General features: G+C 39.2%; 1 protein-coding gene across 5 annotated transcripts in view; it reads left to right on the top strand.

Moving 5' to 3' along the window:
* LOC134212850 (ubiquitin-conjugating enzyme E2Q-like protein 1) overlaps positions 1-13867 on the top strand; it is a 292956-nt gene that overhangs the window by 257783 nt on the left and 21306 nt on the right. For all 5 annotated transcript variants that reach the window (XM_062691079.1, XM_062691076.1, XM_062691080.1 and 2 more), the window contains one exon: positions 9322-9658. The gene's annotated coding sequence lies outside the window, so the exon portion shown is untranslated. The remainder of the gene's footprint in view (positions 1-9321; positions 9659-13867) is intronic.

The following is a 13867-nucleotide window of genomic DNA, read 5'->3' as shown; positions in this document are numbered from 1 at the left end:
CGTCATGGTACATTGTTACTACTCCGAAGAGAGCTACATAGCTTGCTGAAAAATGCAAGTTCCTGAGATTGGCAAAAACAAATCTTCTACTGAACCAGCTTTTTGAGGAACTTGCAGTTAAAAATTCCAAGTTTCCTCCCATTCAAATCTTCTAGGTCGTGAATGTTATCAACCAGGTAATATTTTCAAAAACCAAATCTTCCACCGATGGTAGTTCCACACCGCTAATTGCTGAGCTAACGCCGCAAGCTGACCCCTTCTATCTTTTGGTTTTATAACAATCTTTTCGCCTTCTTTCTGAGCAAGTTCCTTCGACATATTGCCAGTGCTTACCCTCCACCTATGCAGAGCTCTCTTTTCAGAAGTTGATTTTGCGTATCATTCATAATCTCTAGCTTATTTGGCATGCTACCATTTCCTGTTTTGTGTCCCTGATCCAGCTCTCGACAGGATTTGAATAGGATAATTCCTCATTATGATTACCTGGATCTTCGATATGATTTCACGTCCCCTTCCAATTCTGCATAACCGTTTCTGCCATGATCGCAATCTACACAAATGGCTTTCTCTTTAGCTTCTCGGAATTTTACGCCTGTAGCTATAATTTCCAATTCTAACTCCCATTCCTCTGTCAAAGAATTTCTTTCCTGGTCATCAGTTACCTTCTCTAATTTTTTCTCGTGTTTTATCTAACAGTATTCTTAATTTCTCTATCACCGCATCTGCAGTGATAATTCTTCTATCCTAAACAACAAAAGTTATCCTTTCGCTATTCTCCATCATTTTATTCGACTAAGCATCCAATTTCTATTCGGAATCATTATTCAATACTGATTGATACCAAATAATCTCCAGATACACCAAAAATCCATCATCTCAACAATCTAGACTCATATAATCTTTATACACTGCAACATAATCCTCCAACCATTTCCACTCTCAAATGCCTTTAGTAACTATCCGCCATTATAATTTCTACCCACCAATTCATCAATACCCGAGAGTTAACAATAAATAGTTTCAAACCGTACTCAGAAGCTGAATCTTTATAACAAACCGAAATCACAGCACATCAAGACGTAACACCACAAATCCTCAAAATGTTCTTCAAACAAAACGAATCCTTAATTCACAGATCAATATACATCATTTAATTATCAACGGAAACATAAGACGAACATAGCATAAATATTTCTCCATACATAACGCGTACTACATAAAAAAAACCTTTAGTTGGGCGCCATTTTGTAGCTGGCACTGAGATCTTATTAAAATATGCGGCTTAAGCGCCACTCAATAAAGGAGACCGCACACCAAGTTTGTTTGCCCGGATGAGACTCAATCAAGGCGAGTCCAAGTATAATCTTCAAAGAAGAAAGAGATCGATCCAGTGCGACTACTTTCCCAAAATGGGACAGGTAGAAACCCTAATTGACGCATCAGCATAACTCTCGCAACATCAATCAACCTCAAAATTCACGGTAAGAGGTCACGCATACTTATGACGACGCAACAAGACGTCATTTCATCATCATCGGTAGTTTACGCTATCCTCCACCAGAGTCGCGACGAGTAGCTAAAGGGTCGCGCAACATAAATTCAAACTCAAGACAAAATAAATCAAACTAAAAACGATTCCGAAGCAACGTGGAAACACCCAAAAACATGTATTCAATAAAGAGGATAGTATAAATAACAATAATCACATCATTGGGGCTTTGCAATAAAGGTTTATTAAACATTTTAACGATAGTTTTATTTATTCAAGCATGCTTGTATCTTGTCGATTTCTTCCTCCTCTTTAACCTATCCTATCCTATCTGTGTGCGTTTCAATTACTCTATCTGTGCTTTTGTGCTTGTTTTTTCATTCCCTCATTCCCAGCGATGTGACGATGATGCAGCAACGAAACGGCTATTGCTGTGCACCAGGTGTCTAATCTGATTGGGTTGGGTGGGCGGCTATAAATTACGGTACGTGCGCACGTTTTAGTTTCTCGCCGACACCCAACCTCAATTCATCCAAAGTTCGAACTTTTAGCAAGTCATGCTCTTCAACCTACGGTTGGCTTTAAAAACTTCCGTGGCGTCCTCAGCGGACGCCACACTTCACTCAAAAATAATTGGTCCGGACTCACCAGATGGTTACTGCTTCTGTATCCTGCGCTGCTGTTACCGCCGCTGGCGGTTGACGATTGATGATCGCCACGTGGGCCAATTAATGGCGGTTGGCGACTTCCACGTGTCGGTTTGGTCGATGGTGGCAATTGACGACCACAACTCCCCGCTGAAGCGATTTGCTGACGGATCGCTTCCCACCGGACAAGTTGACGGCTGCCGGGGTCTCTCGTCCCGGGGTTTCGCTGACCTGGCGCTTGGAAGAGATATAGCCGTCGGCTACTCAAGACAATTACCATACTGCACAGATTTCACAATAGCACAATTAACATTACCTGGCCTAGATTGATTTTAGACGCACAATCTAGCTTCTACGACGCACACTATATTTACTTGCACTACTTGAACTAAACAGGAGAATTAAATTTATTACAAGAATCAAAGTTTAACCACATTGCTTTACAACTTACAAGTTGAATTATGAAAACACGAACAAAGTAAGACACTTCCACTTTTATTTGCGGTTCGGACGAAAGTGAAGCGAAACCGTGATCCTCAGATTAAGGAACGTGACCTCGCTGAATTCAATTCGGATTTCCCATGAATCTTTTCGACCGATTGGACAATTGCGAGATATTAATTTGACCGCTGGCTCTTCGTGCAATTTCGTGCAGCCACGACTCTCTCTTTCCCAATCTTCCTGAAAACTTCCTTGACCCGACCTTGATCTCGCGAAATAAAACGCGGTGGAAATCGCGACCTATCGTTTTATGGTAATCGATCAGTGTCGTTTCACTTTTGCTGGCCTACCATTTGGCGTACGTGAAACAAATTAGCGTATGGAGAAAGCTGTGTGTTATAATTATGTTCTATCCTAATCCTCATCCTATTTTCGCATTATTGTAGCAAACGCTACAACCGTTCAAAAAAAGATCAATTAAATGCGTGCATGAGTAACTTTGCCCAAGTTAGCATTAGCATTTAGCAGTTCGCACAAATTCGTAGGTGGTACAAGCCAAGACTAGCAGTAGCAAGAGAGTAGCATCACTTTCATCCGTTATCACAGATATTGATTTAGGACTAATCAATATCTCTTAGATGGAAGCAATGCACTCTCCAATAATCGATATCTGTCCTGGCCACGTCCTTGCGAAGGAAGGGAAAGGATGATTAATTGGGCACCTACTTAAGAAAGATGCAGAGAACTCTACGACCTATGAAAAGTGCCACGAGATGTTTTGGGATTGTGTGGGAGGTTACAACAGTAGGAATCGTTTTGGAAGAACGTGAAACACAGAGAGAACTAAGATAGAAATACAAAGTAGGAAAGGGACAAGCCTGGAATTGAACCCACGACCTCCTGCTTCTAAGGCAGAAGCGGTACCCACTAGACCACCGAGCTCGTCTATGAGTAACTTTGCCCAAGTTCACGATATAACAAAAATTGATCATCATCGTCATTAATCATGTGTTGTTTCATTCTTTTAGCCATCTGTCAAACTGTGAATGGTTTTTTTTTCAATGAACATTGTTGACATCGTCGAAAATTTTCCCGCAATATATGAAATTGTGAATAAGGTACGTGCCGTAGTAGTTCTTTTCCGTAGATAATCTGTGAAAAACAAATTATTGCAAAAATATGTGCGTTCTGAATTCGAAAAAGAATTTAAATTAGTGGCTGATGCCAAGGCACGCTGAAATAGCATGTTATCTATGCTCAAACGGATCTTTGAGTTGCAGCTTAATTCCAAATTCAACTTCGGTGATGATTGTTTAGCGGTTGGTGAAATAATTCAAGCCCTCAAATCTGTTCAAGCTGCTGTGGATCTTCATTGCTGAGAGTTCTGCACTCTATATGAAGCTGACGTGGCGCTCCAATTTATGTTGGAACAATTATCAAATTAAGCCAAAGAAATTTCCGCCACTTAGTCTATGCTTTGAAGGGATAAAACCAAGAGAGCCAAGCAGAATCATTTTCTTCATGACAGTTCAGAGCTACCGTGCGGGACCGAAAACAGCACCGAAATCCGTCCACCTCATGAGATATCTATAAATTAAAGGGAGTTAAAGGCAATCAATGTAGAAATATTTTATCTTATCCTGTTCAGATACTTGGCAGTAAGCTTTTAGGGCATAGAAATGGAAAGAAGTCTTTGAAATGAAAACAACAAAAATCAAAAACAAATCTCCACTCACTAAACGCGGAGTTTTTGCCGCCATTTTGTTTTCGATTAAAGCATAATTGAACCAAAAGTAACTGTGTTTTAATTGCTTATTGCGAATCATTACATAAGATAAACGGAATACAAATCGAAGGGATCGCTTCGCAAGGTGCGTATCAAACTATTTACAGTGGTAATTTAGTCAGTCAGACTGCTTCATTTTAAATATTTAGTTAAAAAATAGCTGTACGGATTTTGATCCTTTAATTCGAAATCCGTCCACGGTGGACGGATTTCGAGTCAGGAGTAGTTGATTTTATTCATTATTTTATCATGTAGTAGTTTTTATTCGTAGTTTTCAATGAATATATTTGAAACACTTCAAAAGTAGAAGCCTCCTGTGTCAATGTCAAACCTTTCATATACATTCGATTCCTATTTTCTAATTACTTTATCATATATTAAGGTGCTTAAGTGTACGGATTTCGATGCCCCACGGTACTTTGATTAAGCAAGCGGAAGGGATGTTGAAGCGTCTAATAATTTCTGATGCAATAGTTGAAACTGAGACAACGACCACACCTGACGATCGGCACGAAGAAGATGCCTCTATAAAAGATATTTTAGTTACTAGATAAAGATTGTCGCTGTCGTCGCTGTCCGGAACATCTTTTGCTGGCGAGGATAGGGGAGCTAAATGTCAAAGAAGGAAAATCCATACGATTTGACAGCTTGGTACCCAACATGTTCCGGACAGCAGAACAAAGGGAACCGAAGCCGTGGCCGCGGGAGAAAATAGAAAACACAACACGGGAACTTTCACAAGGACAACGAAATAAAAGTCGACTACACACTACGGGTCATGGTGGCATAATAAAAATATATATGTTTATTTACATCTTCAGTTCATTCTTGACAACAGAAACACATTCATTCATTTTTAGTACCCATGTGGTCAATTTGCGAACCGACAACTTTAGGGTACAATGTTGCCAGACCGCCAGTTTGTACGAGGAACAAACATTGTTTAATCCAACAACCTTCTACCGCAGACAATTTTGAAGCGACCTCTGCAAAAGTTTGAAAAGCAGTTGGACTTCTGCAAACATTTCCAAGATAATTCATTCCAGGATTTCATCCGGAGGCCCCTCCAGGAAGTTCCTCCCGGATTTCGTCCGGAAGTTCCTCCAGGATGTCGTCCAGGAAGTTCCTCCAGGATATCGTCTAGAAAGATCCTCCAGGATGTCGTCCAAAAGTTCCTCCAGGATTTCGTACAGGAAGTTCCGCCAGGATATTGTCCGGAAGTTCCTCCAGCATTTCAGCCAGGAAGTTCCTTCAGGATTTTGTCCGGGAGTTCCTCCAGGATTTCGTTCGGAAGTTCCTCCAGGATTTCGTCCAGGAGTTCCTTCAGGAATTCCTCCTAAATTTTCTCCGGGAGTTTCACCTTCCAGAAACTTATCTGCGGATTATTTAGCTTTTAACGCAAATTCCTTTAAAATGTCCACCAATTTTTCCTCAAGGAATTTCTCCTGAAATTCCTCCAAGAGCTTTTCATAAATTACTTCGAGAACTCTCCTGAAATTTCCACTGAACTCATTTCGAATTTCATATAGAAATTCTATCGCAACTCCCACCCAACCCCGGGAATTCTTCCGGAAATATCTCTTGGAGTTTTTCTAGATATACTTATGGAAATTCAATTGACCTTTCCCGTCAAAAATTGTATCTCGTTTTATTGTCTCAGTCAATTCTTTGGCATATTTAAGGCAACTTTCCCAATGAACCCATTTTTTAGGCCTCTATTTTTAACAGCGAAAAAGTGCTGTTTTTTTAAGACTGGCCCGATTTTGAACGAACATCGGGTGAATTTTTGAGGCCGGTTTACACGTGCAGCACTTTTTCGGTTTTTGTTTTAGTTAGAGGCTTTAAAAAAAGGGTTTTTTGGGAAAGTTGATAAGCCAAATAATCGATTGAGCGAATAATAATTTTTGACGGGAAAGGTCAATTGCAAATTCCCCCAGAAATTAATCTGAAAATTCCTCCAGGTATTTCCCAAAACATTCCTTCTAGAAGCCCCATGAGAATAGTTTTGGAATTCTTCAGTAATTCCTTCAGAAATTCCTCTGGAAGCACACGAAAATTTCTCTGGAAATTATATATTTGAAGTTCTCTTGACAATCTCCTTTGGAACATTTACAGAAATTCCTTCCGAAAGTTCCCTATTTTTGCCTTTCGCGTATACTAAGTATACGTAAAGGCTATAGGATCACTTCAAAACCGAACTTTTGATAGAAGGCTCGAAGACCCATAGTATTTTATACCAATCGACTCAGCTTGACGAATTGAGGTGATGTCTGTATGCGTGTATGTATGTATGTATGTGTGTGTATACAAAAAAAATGTGAGACGCACTTTTTTGTACTTAGCCTTATCCGATTTACTTGCAACAGGTTGCATTCGGCTATTAAAATTAGCCCAATCGGCCATTGCGTTCCGGTATTAATAAAAAACATTGTTTTTTCCCATTTTCCCCAAAGGGACCCTTGGAATTTTTTTTTCAAAATCGAAAAAAAAATTCCAGAAGCTGTTGCAATGCATTCAAATGAACGCAAATAAATGTGAATTGATGGAAACAACTGAATCTATCTCCCTCAAGTGTTTGACCTCTCTTATGTGCTTTTCTAGTCACTCTTATGTGTTTTCTTGTTTTATAATACACGAGAAAGGCACCATCACAGCTAGGTGAATTATTCTGGTTCTGGTACTTCTACCCAAATTTCGCCCCTGGATTTTTTTTTACAAATACTCCTGCCTTCGCTTCCTCAAGTTTCTCCAGCTTCAGCGGAAATTACAGTCTTGGGGGTGACAATGGATCTGAGGGTGAGAATGGGTCAGCGCCCTCATCGACAGTCTGAAGGTCAGATAACAAAACCATTAAAAAGATCTCTTATAATTCAATTTTCTTTTCCTAAGATACATTCAATCTATTCTACAAGCATTATATATATTTGAAACAGTGACTTATTCTCACCCCCATTTGACCCATTGTCTCCCCGACGATGGTACTTCAAGAATAGTAAATTCCTCGAAAGATTCTTAAATAAGTTGCTTCGGAAATTTGTTTTGAAATTCCCCTAGAAAATCCTTAAGGTATACACCAACAAGTCCTCCATGAACTGCTCCGGGGTATTCCTCTAGACGGAATTCACGATGATTTTTTGTGGGATTATACGAAAGAGTTCCTTAAAGATTTCGTGAATCAAGTCCGTCCTGAAGGATTTCTTGAAGAAGTTCCGGAAGAAAGGTCGTCTTCAGTGTCTCGTATTTGAGTCGAAATACGTATCTGATTCAATGGGATTGTACAAACTCGTCTTATGACAAGTGAAGACATTCCACTAAAAAGCTCAAAATAATTTTCTTAACAAAAAGTTTTATGTTTGCCCGAGCTTCCTTGAGCAAAATCAACTTAATGCTAGTTAAAGTTGAGGGTAGATCGCTGATCAATAATTTCTGCATACTTGGAAGTAGAAAAATCCAATATGAACTTAGCTGAAAATATGTACTTCCGATAGGATGAACTCTCCAGTAAAATGTACAACAAAATGTACGAAACCTATAAACCTACTGGTTTATTAATCCTTCCATAGCTTGTTCTATAGCAATCAGCGTGGTAAAAAATATTCGGCGGCGTGTAAAATTTGCGTAAAAGGTGGCCGGCGGCGTGGCACGGTGACGCACAGGTCTAAAATGAATTGGCCATTTAGAAGCGAATGCTTAAAAAATGAGCCATGTTGAGTTTTGAGTCAAAACAGCATGAACCCTTGATAATTGTCACATACCGAAAAATCATTTTTAGGAACCCTATTTCAATGATGGAGTGAGTGATTCAACCATTAAAATTAGATGAACAATAAATGTTTTCTTGAATATCTATTGAAAACTCATTCATATGACTAAAGCCTTTAAGAAAACTTCCCTGCGCAAGTATAATAAAAAATTATATTGACAGATTAAATGCATCGGATTTATTCCACTTCTGTTGATCTGTCCTTGCAAGTCAGCATCGTCCGCCCACAATTTGATATTTTAATTTATTTCCAGCCGTGTCGGCGGCATCGGGGCGCCAACCATGGCAAAGGCTTGTTGGCCACTCTCCAGCCAGTAGACAAAACAAATTTGCATAACACCAATCATGGATGAAACCGCACTGTGCTGGTGGCGCGAAGAAACGTGGCAACAAAAATAACTGCCGCCCCGCAACCGTGGAAATTTATTCTGTCAGACTTTCGGAATGGAATGAAATTAAAATTTCAAGTAGTTTTCCATGCTTCGACGGGTGAGAGAAAGGATCCTTTTGAAATGCAATTGCATTGCTCTCAGATATTCTCGCTCGGAAGGGCAGTATATTTGCGTCCTGTATCTTTCTCGTTCCTAACCATAGCTTCCTTTATTCCAATGCAATGTTTCCTACAATTGGACTTTGCTCAAGCATGACTTTTGGACCGCTTGTAGAAGAGATTGTAACGTGATGACAGGAGAAATTGCTTACTTAATTAATATGTGCTGTGTGTGTCAGAAGCAAATAACAAACCAAGCCAAAATGTATGAACAACGGATAGACGAAAGAAAATATGTTGGTAAAGCTGTGCTGGCTAAACCTGAGAACAGAATAATTGTGGATGGCTCTAGTTTTTGTCAGTGGTTACAATTGAAATGGAAAAAGTTTCTTACTCCTTTGCAAATAAGGTTCAATGATTTAATTAGTACGATAGCTATGATGACGCAATCATGATATGCCTTTTAGAAGACTTATGTCAGCTGAACCCTTGGCGAACATTAATTCTATTACATAACTTATGGTAGACAAGACAAAAAAATGCTTTTTATTTAACCTTCTTCTCTCTGGAAAGCGGCTTTGAACCATCATCAGTATTGCCCCAAACCGAATTCCACCCTTCAGCTTCCTTTTTCCGCTTATTCAAACAACAATAACGGACAATCTTATTTAAATTTCCGCATATTTTCTGTCCAATCTCTTACAGAAACGGATCTGGTCCAGCGAAAAGGGTCCTCGTGCACGAACATTTTTAGACTGAAGGAAGAAAAAGCGCAGTGAAGCCACCTCAGCACACAACAGCAGCAGCTCCAGTTTCGGTCTCGGAACGAAATCAAATAGAAGAAGCGAAACTTTCTGCCATCAGTCGAGTGGAGTACTTTGCCAAGAACTCCTACTACCTACCTGCGGTATATGCCAAGGACTGTCTCAAAATTCAAACGGGTGGGAAAAGTTTCGCAGCACAAATCTGACTGGACTACCTGTGGGTGTTCGGTGCATCAAGGGCTAGCGTTAGAAGCTAAGTCGACAACGGCAGCGAAAAAGTAAGTAAAACGACAAAGAATACCGGTAAGATGAAAAAGTTCATATCTAGAAAAAGTTTTCCTCAGCTGTTGAAGGAAGTGACAACTGATCCAGCAATCTGATCCAAGTGAAAGTTTTCTTCCATTTGGAAGGTACTCCACGTTGGATTTTTCGATTTATTTATTAGTGAACTAAATAGTTTGTCCAAAACGGGGAGGGTCGTTTGACCGAAAACCATTCCGAAGGCCACTACCCGAGCAGCACACATGTAACAAATAGATCACAGTAACTTTTATATGACCAGATTCAGTCACAATTAAGTTGCTGCAACCAGATTCGTTTGGCTTGTGCTGCTTGGGTAGGCCGAAAGTTTTTTGGCCGAACAGACCATTATGCCGAACAGACCATTAGGCCGAAAGTCATTCGGCCGAATATGTCATTTGACCGAATAGGTCATTTGACCGAATAGGTATTTTGGCCAAACAGGTAATTTGCCGAACAGGTCATTTGACCGAATAAGTCATTTGACCGAACAGTTTATTTGGCCGAATTGGTCATTTGTCCGAACATGCCATTTGACTTCTCAATCATCATTGCACATTTCTCACTGCGTAGAGAGACAACTTATTTCTTCGCTCTTCCCACTTTCCACAGTGAAAATTGATAAGTGATACATGAGGAGTGAGAAGTGAGACGTCTCACTTCTCTATTCTCACTCCTTAGTTCTCACTTATCACGTCTATCTGTGAAGAGTGAGTAGTGCGAAATAAAAAGTGAGACGTCTCACTACTCACTTCGCATTACTTACTTTTCACAGTTAGAAGTGAAAAATGAGGAGGGAGAAGTGAAACGTCTCTACCGTGATAAACTTATATATACATAAAAAATCAGTGAGACAGTGAGAAGAGACAAGTAGGAAAGAGAGAAGTGAGTGAGAAGTTAGACGTATCTCTTAGAGAATGATTAAATGATTAGTGAGAAGTGAGACACCTCATTCATTCGTTTCATTTCATTTTTTAAGTTTACATCTAAACAGATAACACTGAATCAACAATTTGACGCTGCAATACACGGTTCGAGGCCGCATCTCTCCATCCTCGAATGCGCCCCATGCTCGCCAAGTCGTTTTGCACCTGGTCTGCCCACCTCGCTCGCTGCGCTCCACGCCGTCTCGTACCTGCCGGATCGGAAGCGAACACCATCTTTGCAGGGTTGCTGTCCGGCATTCTTGCAACATGCCCTGCCCATCGTACCCAGGGTGACCACTCAACTTCCATTTTAAAATTCCCGCATATTGTCCGATTTTTTCCCGATATTTTTTGAAAAATTCCCGATATAATTTTGAAGAATTCAAATAAAAATTTATGTTTAAGTTTCGAAAAAAATCGTGAATGATTTTATTTTATTCTAAAAGTTTTTTTTTATTGACGTTTACTGAAAAAAAAAATCTAGTTTTATTGTTTCAGTTCATTCTTTGGCTAATTTAAGGTCAATTTTTGGAAACCGTTTCAAAAATCGATAGTTCTGGACCAAGATTCAAAAAGGGTGAGTCAACTAAGGTTCATTCTTTCCAGTTCTTTGTCTACATATGTAGACGATAAACCGGAAAGAAATTTGATTGGCCAATGCGCCCTTTTTAAATGTTGGTATAAAGTTAACTTTAAATAAATTGAAGAATCCGTTGAGCGAATAAACATTTTTGCATCTGCCAATATTTTGAGATCCATCTTCTCCAACACCTTCATATTTCAGAGATGAGCCAACCTATTGGACTGCAAATCTCTTTAATAAAGATAATAATAATTATAACCTTCATGTTCTTCAATGCTTGTTACCTATCGCATTTTTCCTCATTCTATTTTCAATTTTAGAGACTTATTTTACCCTGACCAGTGTTTGATTATTTCTACTATTGCTACACATCCTGTTCTTATTGTAACATCGTACTTTATTCTTATGCTGGTTTACAACCAAACAAACCCTGTGCATGAATCTAAAGCACTTCTCCTGTACAGCGTGGATATACTATACTCGACTACAGTCGTCAAGTCTCTAGGCAAAACTCGAGTCCATTCCAACATCGATCAAGCATCTCCTCTCTCTTTCGCTGATTTCCTTGGTCTTAGAAACTTTTCGAAGCGTAGGTTCCATCATCACTAACGAGAAGAGTCTAGACTGGGCATTAAAGAATTCTGGTTTCATATAATTTCCATTATACTTTTGACAAAGCCGGATAATTCCTCAAATAGTTTCAAATGTTTCGTGAAAAAGCCTATGCATTTAAAATAGAAAACGATGTTTCTTTCACGTTGTACGCTAGAATAAGGCCGTTACAAATATTGAATTAAAATTATGTCCTAATGGTCTCCGAAAGGTCAAGGGGGATGATAAAAAATAAATAATAAAATTTTAAAAATCAAAAACTTCTCGGATTTGTTAAATAATGTTTTTGAAATGCTCAAAAATATTCGATTTTTTTTTCGTTGTCCCCTTCAATTTTTTTTTTGAGGCAAAATTTCCGAGGGGGGATTGTTTTTTTTAATGAAGTGCACACTTGATGACTTTTTCCCGATTTTTTGTATAATTTCAAGAAATTCCCGCATATTTCCCGCATTTCGCGATCTCCCGACTCACTGGCCACCCGTACCCTTCCGGCTACCTTCTGGATACTGGGTTCGCCGTAGAGCTGGGCGAGCTCATGGTTCATTCTTCACCGCCGTCTTCTTGCACACCGTCAAAGATGGTCCTAAGCACCCGTCTCTCGAATACTCCGAGTGCTTGCAAGTCCTCCTCGAGCATTGTCCATGTTTCATGTCCGTAGAGAACAGAGAGACACCTCACAACTCTAATAATTTTTCACTTCACTCTTCTCACTGTGAAAAATCAGTTGTGCGAAGTGAGTGGTGAGAAGTGAGACGTCTTTATTCTCAATTCGCACTAATCATTTCCCACTTCTCACTGTGAAGAGTAAAAAGAGCGAAATGAGTTGTGAGACGTCTTACTACTCACTTCGAACCTTTCACTTTCCACAGTAAGAAGTGAGCAATGAGTAGTGCGCGAAGATAAGTGAGACGTCTCACTTCTCACTTCGCACTAATAATTTTTCACAGTGAAAAGTGAGAAGTTCGAAGTGAGAAAAGAGACGTCTTACTTCTCACCAATATCTCACTTCTCACTGTGAAAAGTGAGTAGTGAGAAATGCGAAGTGAGAAAAAAGACGCCTAATTTCTCACTTCGAACTTCTCACTTTTCACTATGAAAAGAGAGAAGTGCGAAGTGAGTAGTGAGACGTCTTACTCCTCACTTCGCGCTACTCTTTTTTCACAGTAACAAATGAGAAATGATTAGTAAGAAATGAGAAGTGAGACGTCTCACCTCTCACTAATCATTTCTCACTTCTCACTGTGAAAAGTGGGAAGAGTGAAGTAAGTCGGGAGACGCCTCTCTTGTGATAAGTGAGACGTCGAATTGCCTATGTGGCCAAATAACATATTCGGCCTAATGACCTATTTTGCGAAATAACATATTCAGCCCGAATGACAGTGAATATGAAAAGAAATGTTAATAACCCTGTCTCGAACATTTGACCTCTGCAACTAAAGGCTGATGCTGATTTTGACAATCATAATCTAGATTTATGATTGATAAGAGCTTCGATATTATAGTGAACGATATGAACTACATTGATATGATTCGGATGCCTTGTAATTGTACGTACAAATGTTTAATTGCATCGTGTTTACTCTCGAACTATGTTAACAACTCAATTGCATTTTAGGAAATTTATGGAACGATAATAATTGGCAGCGAAATATTGCAGCAGTGATAATCGGAATTTTGGCATATCAGATGGAGTGAAGTAAGTTATTTTGAAATTAATTTTCTATGTAGGGTTGAATGGTTCAGTTATCAACGCACAGAAGCTATATACGTACAACGCACATCGGTATATGATTTACATGACAACATTTGAATATATAAACGATATTTTCGATTAGATCCGATAAAACTGATATTGTTTATTCAGGTTTATGACTTTCATGAACGCAATCGTAAATATTGCATACACAAAATACACCCGATTCTGTTTTTACACGGATTTTTTTACACGGCCGTGAAAAAAAATCCCATGCAAAATTTTTGCAAAGTTGCTCCATTTTGCATGATTCGTCGAGAAATCATGAAACTTTTTTTACACGGATTTTCAAATTTTGAACTCAAAACTTTTT

Source organism: Armigeres subalbatus, chromosome 2 (assembly GCF_024139115.2).
Source record: "Armigeres subalbatus isolate Guangzhou_Male chromosome 2, GZ_Asu_2, whole genome shotgun sequence".
In the NCBI taxonomy this organism is placed as follows: Eukaryota; Metazoa; Arthropoda; class Insecta; order Diptera; family Culicidae; genus Armigeres; species Armigeres subalbatus.
Note: the sequence above shows the minus strand (reverse complement) of the source record. Positions and strands in the feature narration are given on the sequence as shown.